Here is a 16,607-nt window from a genome sequence, read left to right on the forward strand (position 1 = left end):
CGACCGAAATCTGAAATTTCGGATTTCGGTGGAGACCGACACCGAGATCACACTTACCCGAAACAGTATTTTATTTCGGAAGAAATTTTGGAATTTCGGGCGAAATTTTGTTTTTTCCGAAATTTCACCCAAAAAACCTGTTTTTTTAAAAAAAATATTTTACAGAAATTTCGGTAATTTCGGCCGAAATTTTATATCAAATAAAATACTGTTTTCTTTGTTTCGCCGGATTTCGGCCGAAATTTCGATTTCCGGGGGTCCGAAACCGGTATCGAAACCGAAATTTAAAACCTTGCATAGAACATAAAAACAACATAACTATCAGTTTGGAATAATCTGTAGGTAAAATGGGAATGAATTTATCCTAGAAGGCGGTGATAAAATTCGCCGCCCTATTCTTATTTTTTATTAATAGCTATGTACGTACCACTACTTGGACTCGAAACTTGCCATCAAGAAATAGGGTTCAACATCACTAGGCCAAGGCCCGTGAGGTGGGCAATTAGATATTCAAAATAACTACAGATTACCAACATTACACCAAACACTACACCCATGGCTCGACACACGAGATGCCATAAGGAGTCACTCTGAACCATTACAAAAAATAAATACAAAAAGGGCATTAATCCAAGCAGTAGAAACAAGGCTAAACATCCAAGCAGTGGAAACAAGCTAAACTAAGTTGACAAAAACCAGAGGCATCTAGGAAACCAGTCCACTGTCATTGCCATATGTGAAATTAGTCGTACATAGTTCAACAATAGGTGGCTAGATGATTTTTGTTTTTGCCGTCGAAGTTAATTGTGAGGATCTTTGTAGTTTTTGTCCCAATGATATTCACAGCTAGCAAAGGCAGAGTCGCATTCGATCCATAAAAAAATGTGCCATGGTGTCCTTTTGCATGTTGGAACTTGGAAGATCAAGTTTCCCTTTAAAGAATTATGGCATCTTTGTATACCTCTAAAAATGATTTCCATATCTAATGCTATAATATGCAGATAGTATTGAAATTAAAGATGCTTATTGAGTATTGGGTTTCATCCCGTATCTCAGTTAGAAGTTGCTGTGTCTCCCAACCACGAGGCAGGGGCAGTGTGCTCAGGTCAGTTTAGGCTGCGTTGTTTAACCTTTTTAGGAGTGGATAACAAAACAAATGGTAAAATTTTGGAGAATATATGACTTCCCCAACCCCGGCCCACTAATGAATCGGATCCCTTCACGTGATTCTCTACGGGTTTACAGCAAAATAAAAATTTCGTGATAATTCTACAAATGATATAGTGAATGGGTATTAAAGTGGTTTTAATGTCGATTATGCTAAAAAAAAATCTTAGACTATGTTTGGTAACCATGAAAACAAATTTCCTATAGGCCGTGTTTGGCAACTATGAAAAAAATTTCCATAGAATAATCATGGGCCTGTGTGTGTGAGAGGGGCCAAGAAAGAGGGAAAAGGAGATATTTGAGTTGGTAGGGACTGAGAGCATTACTAATCCATAAAATTTGTGAAAAAATGCCTACTTAATTGGTTTTTTATTTTCCTAATGTGAAACACTTTGGAAAATAAAAACGGGAAAGGTAAATTTATTGCTTTTATGGGGATATGAGCCCCTTATTATGTCTTTTAGTGGGCGTGGCTCTAATGGTTGACGCACGTTTTTTTTCCACAAAACGGGATCCCATTTTCCTAGCAGATCTCTTTCCTAATTTCTATGAGGTGTTCATGCTCCTCACACATTATCTAACTATTTCCTTAAATCTCGGCTTTTGAGAGGGCGAGACTCGAGAGTGGGTGGATTATAGAGAGACGTGAGGTGAGTACAGAGTAATGCAAGATCTGGGATTTCTTTTTCATAAGTGCCAACAATGCCTAGGCCCTGTTTGGATTGCAGGAAACCCTATATTTGTTTTCTCAAGAGGCAAAATTTTGTTGGAAAATGTTTGTGGTGGAGGGAGATGCAAAATGAGACACTTCAAGGCATGTTATGATAATATTGTCACTTTCCTTAAGACAATATTTGTCCCCACCAGTTGATTAATGACTATGCATTGAGTTTCCACAAAATGGCCTCTAAGTTACAATGAAGCCCATCCACAAAACTATTGCTTATCAGTGTATTGCACTAACGTCCATGGACACCGAATAACCTTGAATTTGACAAGTGACAAGAGTAGGCCAGTCTCTGTTTCTACTGAAAACAGAAACCGGAACAAAAGAGGAAAACAACGCAAAAAGAACAAAGCAAAGAAGACGTCTAAAAGCTCTAGAGATTACAATTATCATACTGAGAATCTGTAGTGTGTTTGCAAGGGTGAATTTAAAGTCTTTTTATAGCCTACTGGTGGCTTTTCAGCCCTAATCATGTATGTTTAGTGTGGGTTCAAATATAACCATTAGATCGTGCCCGATCAAGATTCTATAGTCCAGATCGACTCTAGATCACGACCTTTCAATAGAGTAGAACTCCTGGCTCAGCCCGTAATGGTTATTACACCGTTGAATCACGATCGACCACCAATTTGACCATTGGATCACAATAATCGCCAGGGATTGATCCCAATCGATGGTACATGTATGGTTCCGATCCAGTGTTCTAGATTGCACTCGTTCATATCCCAACAAATGATACTCATCTGTTGACTAATATGGGCGGTCAATGATGAACAGAATCAACGTTCCAAATTTACATGGAAAATATAAAGCACCCGATCGCGAAGTGCCCCTACAATCCCACTATGCACGTGCAGCGCCCTACAACCCGCAGCCCCATGTTCACACATATGTGCGTGTGCAACCGGATATATGGTGTAAGATCTCATATTGGAAAGGGAGAAAAGATTTATGGGCTATATGTGGATTCTCCATCTCCCTGTGTAGATGCATTTTCAACACCTCCAAAGGGCGGATCGCATGCGAAGTGAGTCGGGCACACAAGTGCTACTGGAAAACAAAACTGGCGAGGGTGGAAAAACCAAGAACAAGACAATATTTACATATTGGGGTTGGGGCATGACTTAATGGTGTCACATCCGGACCTCCCCCAGTACTGTATACCAGCGAGGATGATGGGCCCCAAGGGGGTTGCCAGTGAGGACGCTGGCCTCAAAGGCGATGGATTGTAAGAGCCCACATTAGAAAGAGAGAAAATATTTATGGGCTATATATGTGGATTCTCCCTCTCCCTATGTACAAGCATTTTCAATACCTCCAAGGGGCAGGTTCTAGCGGAGTGGGTTGGTCATGATAGTGCTACTAGAAAACAAAACAGGGAAGGGTGGGAAAACCTAGAACCGGACAATATTTACATAGTGTTATAGTGGGTCGGGGCGTGACCGATGGATTTTGACATGTGATGGTTCAAATGTTTTTTTATGTGAAACAATTTGGGTGAAAGCCGGAAATTTTGACCTTCTTCTTACAGAGCATTTCCCCCCAAAACAAATCCTGCAATTCCAACGGGTTAAAGACAAATTTGGTTGCATTTAGAGGCATTAATTATAAGAAAATTAGGAAAGTAAACCCTATCGTTACTACTGCTAATCCACCCCTAGAAGTGTAATTTATTTGACTTTAAGTAGTAATAATAAAATGAAAAGAGACTGCACCCAATCACGGTCTTGTCGAGCTAATAGATGGATTTTTTAGATTTTGCCAAATCAAAGGTAGGGCCCCTAAAATTCTGGCCTCCTTTAATTCTCTCATGCATCATGCTGAAATGTTTAGGTAAGAGGCTACAGAAAGATACCTCCTTCTGATTTTTTATTTTGTCTTGATCTAGAAAGGGTATGATATGAACAGCACACGTAGATTATCTGGCATGAAAGCCCCATGTGATGAACGAAATGGTCCCCATCAGTTAGGTTTGGTACCATCACCTTTCAATAATATTACTCGTAGATTTATGCACAAAAAAGGGTACGGTTGTCTACAGACTACAGTTGAAGATACAGGTCACTGAGGGGGGCCGGACTCGTCTGCACTAAGTTGTAGCACTAGAACAGGACACCAAACTGGAATGTCAGTGGTTCTTTCCCAGCCCGGACCAAGCTGAATGGTACGACTGGGGGCGGTAATAGCTGAGTTCTCAAGTATACGTTGTGTGTTGTGTCTGAAGCAAAATGTTTCTTTGTGACTCACTTGCGAATTAATCAACTTGTCTAGGGTTCTTGAGGAGTATACCAATTTTGGGTCAGGTCAGGTTAAGCTCTTGCGAAAAAATGAATTAGAATGATCAACTCAAATACAACCCAACTTTGTGGTAAAAATTCAACCCGAATTCTCCTCCGTTTGGTTGCCGGGTTTTTTTTGGTTCCTGGGATTTATGTGGGAGAAAAAAAATCCCAGGAGATTGGTGGGAAAAAAAAAGTCCTAGAAGTATCCGGGTAAAATAAAAATCCCATGTTAGGTTGACCGGACTATGGTGGGGAAAAAAAAAACTTTGTTTGGTTGCTTGAATTGTTGGGAAGAAAAAAATTCTTCTCGAGCTTATTTTTGATTCCTGAGTTTATTTTTGTTCCTGTGATTATTTTGGGATGGGATGAAAAGGCAATCATTACAAAAGTGGGATTAAAAAATTTACCACACAAACAATCATTACAAGAGTGGGATTAAAAAATACCCACTGCTAAGAGGCAACCAAACATGGGATGTGACCAAAATTTTACTAAAACTTCCTAGGACAAAAATTTTACTGGCAACCAAACGGAGCGGGCGCTGATACCACCCCCCATTTTAAACGGATAAAATCCCCCACCTTAACTGTTGCTGTGAGAGTGGTTCACTGCTTTAGGATAAATTCACTCCCTTTAACGTTTTTCTTTGCCCTTAAAACCTAACGAATAACATTAAGGGGGGCAGGGGATTTTATCCATCAGAGGAGGGTAAAATATCATTTCCCATTCCTAAAAACGGCTTAATTTGTATCCCCGTCTGGAGAGGAAGACATACAGAAGATTTTTTTTGTGGGTCCAACCGGGCGCCAAGACATGGTGGATCAGTCCTAGAGATCAATTTATGGGTCTTGCATGGGGACATGCATTGTATAATACAGACTGTCAATCTTGTAGACCATCACGAGAGGGACCCACATGGTCACGATCTCATGCGAAACGGACGTCCCATCCATAAGATAGATGACTACAAAAATCATTGTGGTGCAGGACTTCTACAACCTTTCCCAAGGCAACAAGCAAGCCTTCTTATTGGAGTTCTTTGTTTTTTCTTGTAATGAATGTCTTTTCTTTTAATTTTCTCTCATAATCAGGTAATGATTTGTGATTCCACGGATCCAAACATCTCAAATCAACAGAAAAAGAAAGAATCATAACCAACGGACATCTTTCTTAATTGGTATCCAGCAGCATTACTAAGCTAATAATCTCTATCACATCCATGTTGGGTAGAAAAAGTGGGTGTTTGGAAAGATCTTGAAAGGCTTTTTTAGTTGCCGCTTATTTTTATTTTAATTTAATTGAAAATCGCCCTAAACGCCAGCATGTATGGTGATTAGGATTGCAAGATCATGTTGACCACTCACTACATCTATCGCTAGTAGCCACCCGTAATCACACCTTCGGATGACGTTAGCCCTTAATGAGGTTGATGAGAATCCATTGATTTTTGTAGTTCTATATCCTACACATGGGATATTGTTGGACGGGGTATAGATAATATTAATCCAATAAGGACTGATCTATGGCATAGTCGAACCCAAAAGGGAGAAGGTCGGACCCGACCTGGTTACCCGGCTCCAATACAGGTTATTGGAACCCAAGTAGGTTACTCGACTCCAAATTGTGCAACTCGGACCCAAAACCTGTTTACTAATAAAAATTCCAAAAACGAAATCATAATTGTTTGAATTTGTTTGTTTGACGAAAAACCTTTCTGGAAATCAGATTGTTAAAGTTTGAAGAAGAAAGGCTAAGTCGGGCCACTTAGTCACTCGCTTTAAGAATCGTATCCGCCCCTACGGTGCACCAGGGATCCGTGAATCGACGTTCCAAGATAAAACAGGCTCCAGTCCACGTGCACTTGTTGACTGATCCACTTAGACCCACATTAAGACTATGCTCAAACAGGAACGATCGGAGGAGGAAGATAAAGCAAAACAAGAATAGAAACTGTATTTCTCTTTGCAAAACAGAATTCGTGTAGCAAGTTCTTTTCTGTGCAAAAATCTGTGTCTAAAAAATGTTATCTTCTCCCGCGGGAAATATGAATGTTACAGGGAATTAAACACCATTAGTAGGCTAAAATGTTTCTGTTGTGACCGTTGAGATGAAACGGTCAGACCATTAATGGGTGTCATTAGCAAAAAACATGTGGGAGAATAAAATTCTAATTAGGTTTTAATGGAAAAATAAAAACCGGTTTTTGCAATAAATAGCTCATGTATTTTTTCCAAACCCCGCCCGGAACGGCCCTGCGCACATGTGTTTTTGACATGAAATTTTGTTCATACAAAACAAGGTCACCCAACAAATTCCAATGCTCCTTGAATGGCTCAAGTCTTTCCTCCAACTCCACATTATATAAAGGTTCAAAAGTACTTCTTCAAAAGTTTCAATGTGGGACCGAATGTTTTGCGTTGTAGTTGAGAGCCTCTCCACACACCTCAAGGTCTTGGGTTTAAGTCCTCGTAAACACAAAAGACACTTGCTTTTGAAGACAAGATGGATCTTTCAAATTTTTGATTGATTAATGATTTTCAAGTATATTACGGAGTTTTATATAATAGGCCAGTATAACCTTTACCGGTAGATAATTTTACTTTTATAGGCCTACAACACCATCTTTCTTGTATTATTATCATTGATCCCTGCAATGTTTTCTGCCTAGTTGTTTTCTTCAATTATTAATCCATTTATGGCTTTGGCCTTTGGGCATAGGATAATAGACGAGTGGGGTAGTGTGGTTGGGACAGCTGCTACTCCGCACATGGGCTCATTAATTACCAGTTCTCTCATGTCGGTAAACCCTAACTTTTGTAAAAATACAAATATACCCTTGTTGATAAATGTGACATCTCTAACAGTGGAGGGGCTGTTTGTTCTTCTGTCGTTCTCCTTGATATTGTATAAGAATGATATTGGGGACACCCGGAGAGGACTCCTAGCCTGTGATAATCCTCATGAATCTCTTATTTCCCAATTAGTCCCTGCTATTAGAAAATTATTAACACAGACTCCCCAAAACAAACTTCAGTTACTTTATCTTTTAAAAATTTTAAAATGACAAAATTACCCACAAACCTTTCTCTCCACGTTTCACTCTTACAACCAATGCTCTTGGTGGGGCTAACAGCTGAATTGTTTCAAGTGAAGTGATATATTCACCCCATTTTCTTCACGAGCCACCCCATCTAGTATATTTGACACTACTCTTTTCAAGCTATTGGGGGTGGCCCAGAAAAGAAAAGGGAGCGAATATATCATTTTCCTTTGTTTAGATTTTTAAATAAGGTAGGCCCACCATATTTCTTTAAAAAAATAGACATTATACAATGTATATTTTTTGAAAAATCACTTGGGCTCACTTTGTCCAAAGATCTAAACCGTTCATTTTCTGGGCCCCAACGTAAATTGGCCTTGCCCCAAAAATCATCTCCATAGGATGATCCTAACTCTTTCAATCCGTAGAGAATTATATACGGTGTTGTTCGTCTACTGATCGGAGGGTTAACAGATCATCCTACGGAGATGATTTTTGGGTCACAACCTATTTACCTTTAATCCAAACAAGTGAATGGTTTGGATCGTATATGGCATCCGTGAGATTTTATATGGTGTAAACCCGTATAGTTTAGTATTTTTCAAAAAAGTATTGTACGGACTACACCATAGGATGATCCAAATCATCCATTTGATGCGCCACAATATAAATAGGTTGTGCCCAAAAAATCATTTTCATAGTATGATCCTAGCCGTTCGATCTATAGAGGAACTGTATATTATGTAAACCTTAGGTTGTGCCCAAAAAATCATTTCCATTGTATGATCCTAGCCGTCCGATCTATAGAAGAACTGTATATTATGTAACCGTCTTTAGATCGAAGGGTTGGGATCATCCTATGGAAATGATTTTTGGGTAACAACCTATTTATGTTGTGGCCCATCAAATGAACGGTTTGGATCATCCTATAGTGTGGCCCCTACAATACTTTTTGAAAAATACTGGATTATACATGTTTACACCATATAAAAATTATGGGGTCCGTGCATATTTTTTTTTTATGCTAGGAGGCTAGGGGTGTAAACGAGCCGAGCCGAGCCGAGCTTGGCCAGGCTTGGCTCGGCTGGTTAAGCTCAAAGGTTAGGCTCGGGCTCGAACCAGGCTCGGCTTGGCTTGGTCAGGCTCGGCTAGGCTCACGAGCTGCTCGCGAGCCTTATCGAGCTTGGCTGCTTGGGTTATATTAAAAAGAAAACAGTAGTTGATAACATTTTCTTTTTTCTTTTTTTTTTATAGGAATTTGCTAGCAAACTTCTCCTATGCCACTTCTCGGGCATGTGACCATCCTTGGTGCAGAGATTCGCACATGCCAAAGGTGGCTAGAAAAGCAAAAATAATATAAAAAAAAGTAATCATTACGAAAAAAATAAAATAGCTGAAGGTGTAAAGTTTTTTAAATGAAAAATTACCAACAAATGTTAGAAAGTTATGACAATTACCAAAAAAATACCAACAAATGTATGAAGTTATGACAATTACGGAAAAAAGTTATGACTCATGATGATTATACTTACAGCTGTTTCCTACTGTATTATATTTATTTAGGACTATTCTTTTATACGGGTTTTCTTAACGAGCCTTAACAAGCCGAACCTGGCCTAAATCGGGCTCGGCTCGTTAAGCTTAACGAGCATGGCAAGCCGGCTCGGCTCGGCTCGTTAAGGATTCGAGCCGAGCTTTTTTCGAGCCGAGCTCGAGCGAGCTTCCGAGCCCGAGCCAAAATTGACACCCTTATAGGAGGCCTTCAAACAGTGTGGAGCCCACTATTATATCACCTAAATTAGGAGATATTATATGGCGTTTGTTATCCTTGTTTGAAGATCTAAACTGTTCATTTGTTTGGCCTAAATGTAAATAGATATGCCCCAAAAATCATCTCTATTGGATGATCTTAGCCCTCCAATCTGGTGATGGACGACACCATATATAATTCTCTATCTATAGAAAGGGTTAGGATCACCCGATGGAGATGATTTTGGGGGCAAGGCTTATTTACGTTAGAGCCCAACAAATGAACGGTGTGGATCTTCGAACAAAGTAGGCCCAAGTGATTTTTTTCTTGAAATATACATTACATGATGTCAGTACATATAAGCCTATGTATTTTTTTTTTAATACAATGAGCCTACCTTGTTCAATTATCTAAACAAGCAAATTGATATATTAGCCCCCTTTTCTTTCATGGGCCACCCTATTTTAGTGTAAAATGAGTAGTCATGAACACAATTAGGGCTGCAAATGAACAGAGCCGGCTCGCGAACATGTTTGGGTTCGGCTCGTTAAAAGCTCGGCTCGGGCTTATTCGTTTATTAAACAAGCCGAACCCAAGCCCAAAAATTAGGCTCGCCAAATAAACGAGCCGAACTTGAGCTTTGTATAGTTCGGCTCGGAAAAGCTCGCGAGCTTTTTAGGCTTAGTTCATAAACGAGCCGAGCTTTAAAGCTTGGATTATATTTGCTTTTTATATATAAAATAAAAGAATGTGGGTTACTTAGTACAAATGAAAGTTTGGCCGAGTGGTTAAGGCGCTGGATTTAGAGGGGGCTTGGGTTCAAATCCCACCGAGCTTTCTAGAATTTTTCACGAGCCGAGCCCAAACAGCCCAATGCTCGGCTCACTCATTTGCAGCCTTAAACACAATAGAGAGGGTGGCCCGAGGAAGAAAATGTGTCGAATATATCACTTCCCCTAAAGGCCTAAACCATTTGTGTCGAATATATCACTTACCCTGAAGGCCTAAACCATTCACTTGTTGGCCCCACTAGTGTTCACGTTAAAATAGTGGAGAGAGAGTGTGTAATGCTCGTGTGACAAAAAACGTTGAGGGTAATTTTGTCATTTTAAAAAATTTAATAGAAGATAGTAACTGCGGTTTGTTTTGGGGTTGGTATGCAATTATTTTTCAAAAGCATGGACTAATTGGCAAATATGAAATTATTAAGGATTATTTAGCAATAATTCTACTAATGGGGGACTAATTGACAAAAATTCCTTTATTTTATTTTAAATATGGAATGCTAAACTCAGGGCACCCCCATTGGTGGAACATGACCAAAGTGCATTTAACGTTCTTTGGCTTTTACACCAATGGGGGCACCTTTTCATCGGAATTTCGCTAGGGCGCCTTTGAGTTTAGCATTCGTCTTTTGTATGAAGTGTCGACCAACGTGAAAACAAAATGCAACTCGGGCCGGGTTGGATCGGGTTGGGGCCAACCCTAGCCCAACTTGAGATAGCATCCACCCAACCCTGACCCAACCAAATCCGAGCCTGGGGTCAAACATGGTTAACCCTAACCCAACCCGCCTTTATATCGATCTCTCAACCCTAACCTGACTTGTCTAACCCGGTTTTTTTTTTTTTTTTTCCCTTATCAAACTAGATCGGGTTGAAAATCATGATAAAATTACAGGATAGAGGTCGGGTCGGGTTGTTCAAGGCCTCAACCCCAACCCAACCCAAAATTAAATCTAGTTGGCATTTCCCAACCCAATCCAATCTAAACCCAAATCTCGTCGGGTTTGGGTTGAGGCTGACCCCGACCTTAGTTGCAACCCTACTCCCACATTTACCAAGATAGGGTTATGTTTGTCGTTTTAACAAAAGAAGCGAGGGAGTCCCTAGTATGTCTTCGTAGCAGCTTTCATTCATGCATTAAAAACGTGCTTAATATCTGAATTCTTTTGGGAGAAATCAGTGCCACTTCTTTTACCCTTCTAATTGGCTATTTCAATTCCCAATATGGTATCAATGGAGAAACAAAAGTATTTACTAAAGTGAGCGTGCGAATATTAAACATGGGCATAAGGTAATAAACTCTTACTCTTTTACAAATGCGACAAGCTAATATCGGCATATGCCTAATGTTAAAGATGTCAATATCAGCCAGATTTCTCTAGGAAAATGATATCAGAAGTTTCGATATTTTCACTATTGCATCTTGTCTTTTAGTATTTAAGAGCTGACAGAAGGTTATTACAGTTCCCAAAAAGATCTCAAAAGGCAATTAAAAAAGAAAAGACAAGCTGGGTCTATGTAATTATTAAAACATGGGTCTGCTGATATCATTTCCCTTCTTTAATTCGTAAAGTCCAACAGGATATGCAATAAATCAAACGAGTATGAATTAAATAGAGTAAGTAAGGATTGGGGGCACATGTTTCGAAGAATTACGGATTTCAGGTACCTTTTAAAACAAGAATGAAGCACGGGTGATTCTTCAAAATCAGGTGGTAAAAAGACCCTGATGCCCTTCTGACATCAACAGAAATCTCTTTTTTCATTACTGCCCATTAAATTAGCGTGCTTCACAAGGCTTCTTTGGTTCGTCTGAATGTGTATTTGAACTGATAGAACCTTGGGTTCGTTTCTATCTTGGCTGTCGGAAATAACTAGAGACAGGTGGATGCTTGACACGTGTCGAAAAACTTTTTGGAACGCTGGCCCCTTTATATGGAACGCTGACGCCTTCTAATAATACCACCTCTCTGTATGAGACTCCGCCAGCGTACCCATTATTTCCGCTTACACCTTATTTTCGTCGGTGTACCCCTTGATATTCCGGCGGCGTACTCTAGATACGTTTGGAACACATTTTTGAACCCAGAAAATCCGGCAGCGTACTCAATATTCTGACGGCGTACTCTAGAATCCACCGGCGTACCTATTATTTCCGCCGGCATACCCCATTATTTTTGCCGACGTACCCCTGAATTTCGCCAGCGTACACCCTATTTCTGCTTCCACTGGCGTACCCCTTAATATTCCGGTGGCTTACTCTAGAATCCGGCGGCGTACTCGATACGTTTAGAACACATGTTTGAACATAGAAAATCTGGCGGCGTACTTGATATCTTTGAACGATGGGTGTTTCACGTACTTGATATTCCGGCGGCATACTCTAAAATCCGACAGCGTTTTCAACCAAAAGAGACGTGAGAAATAATAAAATATTCAATAACGTCATCGTTCTAAGCCAAAAGAGACGTATTCAATAACGTTACCGTTATAAGCCAAAAGAGAAGTGAGGGCCATAAGAGAAGTGAAAAAAGATGAATTCAATAACGTTACCGTTCTAAGCCAAAAAGGGAAGTGAGAAAAGATTATAATCCAAAAGAGACGTATTCAATAATGTTACCGTTCTAAGCCAAAAGAGAAGTGAGAAAAGATAATTATTGACTTTGGGTTGTCGGCGTTCCAAAAAGTTTTCCAACACGTGTCAAGCATTCATCCATCTCTAGTTATTTCTGACGGCTAAGATAGAAACGAACCCAAAGTTCCATCGGTTCAAATACACATTCACACGAACCAAAAGAAGCCTCGTGAATCGCGCCAATTTAATAGGCAGTTATGAAAAAGAGTCCAGGCAGTTATGAAAAAGGAGGACTCTGTCGATGTCAGAAGGGTATTAGGGTCTTTTTACCACCCGATTTTGAAGAATCGCCCGCTTGTTTAAAAGTACCCAAAATCCGTAATTCCACAAAGTGCCCACATTCCGTACTTTTCTCTATCCGAAAGTTCCTCATAAAAAATATTAACTTTATTGCATTCTACTTGACTTTTAAGGGTTATAAAATAGGAAGCCAGCAGCAACCCCTTAATTTAGGTAATTTTCACCTTGTTATTTCTCTGGGCTGATTTGCTTTTGCTTTTGGTTTTGCTTTTGACATATGGGTTCCATTTCTTTCAAGTAAAATTGCTTTTGATGGAAAATTGATGTTAAAAAAAAAAAAATTACGTCAATTTGTGCAAAAATTTTCTTACACCCATTTTATGTTGAAAGAAACCGAGCTTCAATGTAAAATAAAATTTTACGGGCGCCCTCCTTGGTCATAAAATTTTCATTTGAAAAGTCAGATTTTATGAACAATGGCTACTGACATTTTACACCTAATTTAAGTGTAAGATTTTTCAACCTAAAATCATGATTGGGCTCCTCGAGTAAAAGTGTAAAACCTCCTCCTAAAACCATAGTATCGATCTCTCATGAAAAATGAAGAAAAAATACCAGTATCTTATGGTGTTCACAGTCAACATCAATTTGATTTTTCATGTTGACGCTGTGGTTATGATTTCTTGCTTTTTCTTTTTTAGCTATTACTAAATGGCGTGTTGTGGTTTATGTGCTGATGTTTAAAAACAAATGTAGGCTATCTCAAAAACAGAGATGCCTTTAAGAGAAAGAATAGAGAATAAAATGTTTTGTTGTGGTTTGCTTTTCTGTTTCTTTTGTGGGTGGTTTGTAGTAGTGTTGTTACATCATAGTGAGTGAGGGAATAACTTTCTCGTAGTAAGGGAGAGATGGAGAGGAACTTATAGTCGTCGACAATTTTATTGGGGTCGAGTAGTTGATATTAATTTGACAGGTCGTGTTAACTTTGTGGTTATGATTTCTTGCTTTTTCTTTTTAGCTATTGATATATGTGTTTTGCAGCTAATGTGTTCTCAAATCAGATGTGATGTATCATAACTCATAAGAAAGAAAGAAAAAGACACCTATAAGAGAATGAACATCGTACCATTTTAGTTGTGGTTTGCTTCTATATGTCTTCTGTGCGTGTTTTGTCATCTATAGTAGTAGTAGTGTTGTTACGTGGCCAACTGTTTGAAATTGAGCGAATAACTTTTTTTCATTTTGTACGCTATGTTCTATCTGGTTTGATGATAGGATAGCGAAGTGATGTGTTTATATTATTACAACTATTCCTTCGAGGTGTGATTTAGATTATTTGAACCTGTTTTTAGAGAGAGAGAGATTTGTAGCTCTCCCTTTTACAGCTTATCCCTCAAGGACACCGACTCATGCCTTAAGGACAGGGTGTCTAACTCCTACACAATAACCCTCATGCCTGGTTAAGATATTGGGATTGAATCAACAACTAAAAGGTAACATGTTGGGAATTACAATTCCTCCATATTGGGAATTACAATTCCTCATTAATGCTCTTGTCTTCTGTCTTCAATTTCAATTCCTCATTAATGCTCTCGTCTTCTGTATTCTGTTGCTCCTGTCTTCTGTTGCAACTCTTCTCAGTATTTTACACATCTTTTTACCCTAAAACCAATTCCCAACAAGATATCAACAGCTCATTCATTGTAGCAGTAGATGGGTCCCACAAAAAAATAAAAGAGGGGGTTGTTTTGGTGGTAATATTCAAATAATTAGAATGAATTATTCAAGAAAAATTGGATTTTATGTAATACCAAGAAAATAAGGATTTTTGCCTATAAATCCTTAAGTTGAGGATTATGAGATGGGATAAATGTGCAACACTTTCGAAAATATGTGCAAAATGCTTGTCTTATTCATTTAATTCATCGAAGGTTACTCATTTAACTCATCGAAGGTGGATGTTCTCTCATGCCAAAGTCAGACGAGAAATGCCTTTCCGCAAAAGTCCCTAGCAAATCCCAAATGTTATATACCTCGATAATGTTCTAACCCAACAAGCTTGGGAACCGTTCAGATACGCCCTTGTGGGAAAATGTTCTTATGAGAAAGAACACATCATGAAAAGCTTTCATCTAAGAGATGAGTTTGTTATCGGTATGATTGACAACCTCCATTTGCTGTTGAAATTCATAAAATGAAAATGATTTTCAAGCAAATCGCCTCTACTGGATGGATACTGCAAGGATGTGCGTTGAGTTGGACCTGATAAGAAAAGACCATATCGAATATGGATTGGATCGTCGTTGGTGAGAGGAATGTGGCAGAAAATCATGTATGAGAATACACCTAGTTACTGTGTTACATATCGCAAAATAGACCACAAAAAGAAGCAATGTAAAACTCTTAAGAACCAAGCACACATTGTTGGAATTCTACGCTTGACCACCCACTCTCCTGGAGCCTGCTTACATGATTGGGATTTGCCACCTTAACACTTGCTACATTGATAATCGCTACATTGAGAATTTACTATTGGGACTTTTATTATATTCCTTCAGGGCCCGTTTGGATGCCGAGAAGATTTTGTGATTTGGATCCGGATAAAATCTTTGGATTTCCAAATCATCGATTGACAGTGAAAAAAATCAGATTTCCAAATATGCTGTGGAAATAAGTAATTCAGATCTGGCAGTTTTCTTAACCCTCTCTGCTCTGCAACCTCTCCCCTCCAGTAGGAAGTACCCCCTTCCCTCTCTGTCTCCCCCAACATGAGCTGGCGGATCTATTCATTTTGATTTCAAAACTCAATTCCAAATCTAAATACAAAATATGAGGTATCCAAAAGGGCCCTTAGTTTATTTATGTTTTACATTTGACAGTATGTTAGTGGTCGTTTAAAAAAGCTAAGTAAAATTAAGAAGTGTTAATCTCATATTTGAATTATAGGCTATAATTTGGGCCTTGTATCTTATTCTACTACCAGACATCTTAGTGAAATTTTAAGTCTTTTGGTATTACAATAACTTGGCCTTTATTCTTTGTGTGTTTGACATTAAGAGAATAAGTTTCTTCTTTTGAATCATGTTCTCCCACCATTTAGTTGGTTCCAATACAACACATTATATTTCAATGAAAGGCCTATGACAAAAGAAACAGGAAAACAATTCAAAATGGCATGGGTTGGAAAAAAAAACGCACGAAGCTCGATAAGAAAAGGGCAAACTGAAAATTGTAGAGAAAAAGGAAAACGGTAAGGAATCAAACCAGAGGGAGATATTGTAATAATGAATAATTCAGCAAGAAGAATCACAACTCATGTGGGAAATCTCCAAAGAACAAGAGGTAAACTCTGAAAAAAGTGGAGTGAGGAGGTAGCCAATTGCCAAGATGAAGGAAACCAAAGACTGAAAACAAAGAAAACCATGAAAAGGTAGGACCACTCAGCAACCCAACATGGTGCTAAAATTCAGAAAAAAAAACTCCATGCAAAGAACTCTGCTCCAAGTCTTAAAAATACTGGGCCAAAAGGACAACAAGAGCGAAGTGAAAGGGGGGACTTAGAGAGAGAATGTGGTCAAGGTATCGAGAAAGAAGACACTAAAACCAAGAGAGAGAGGCCATTATGCAGAGAATAACGAGGTTGTGCAAATGGAAATGCTGATAGATGTAAGTGCTAAAAAGCGAGTATAAAAATGTAGAAGACGCTAAAAAAGAGTATGAATTAAGGAAATGAATATCAATGACAATCATGTAATGCAATGGCAGCTATGCTGAATGATGAGGAGATATTCAATGAAGAGGCAATGAAGAGGAAGAAAACTCGTGGTTGCGATCAGATATGAGCAGTGGAGGTTGACAGACGTAGGTCGTCCTCAAATCATTTTCCATATATAAATTTGACTACATTTTAAGTGGACCCAGTCAAGCTTCTCATTAACTTACCATATTGGGAGCTCCTCATAATATCATCTCTAGTCACCA

Source organism: Tasmannia lanceolata, unplaced genomic scaffold (assembly GCF_043159265.1).
Source record: "Tasmannia lanceolata isolate RefF3 unplaced genomic scaffold, GAP_Taslan_0.1 ptg000008l, whole genome shotgun sequence".
Taxonomy (NCBI): Eukaryota; Viridiplantae; Streptophyta; class Magnoliopsida; order Canellales; family Winteraceae; genus Tasmannia; species Tasmannia lanceolata.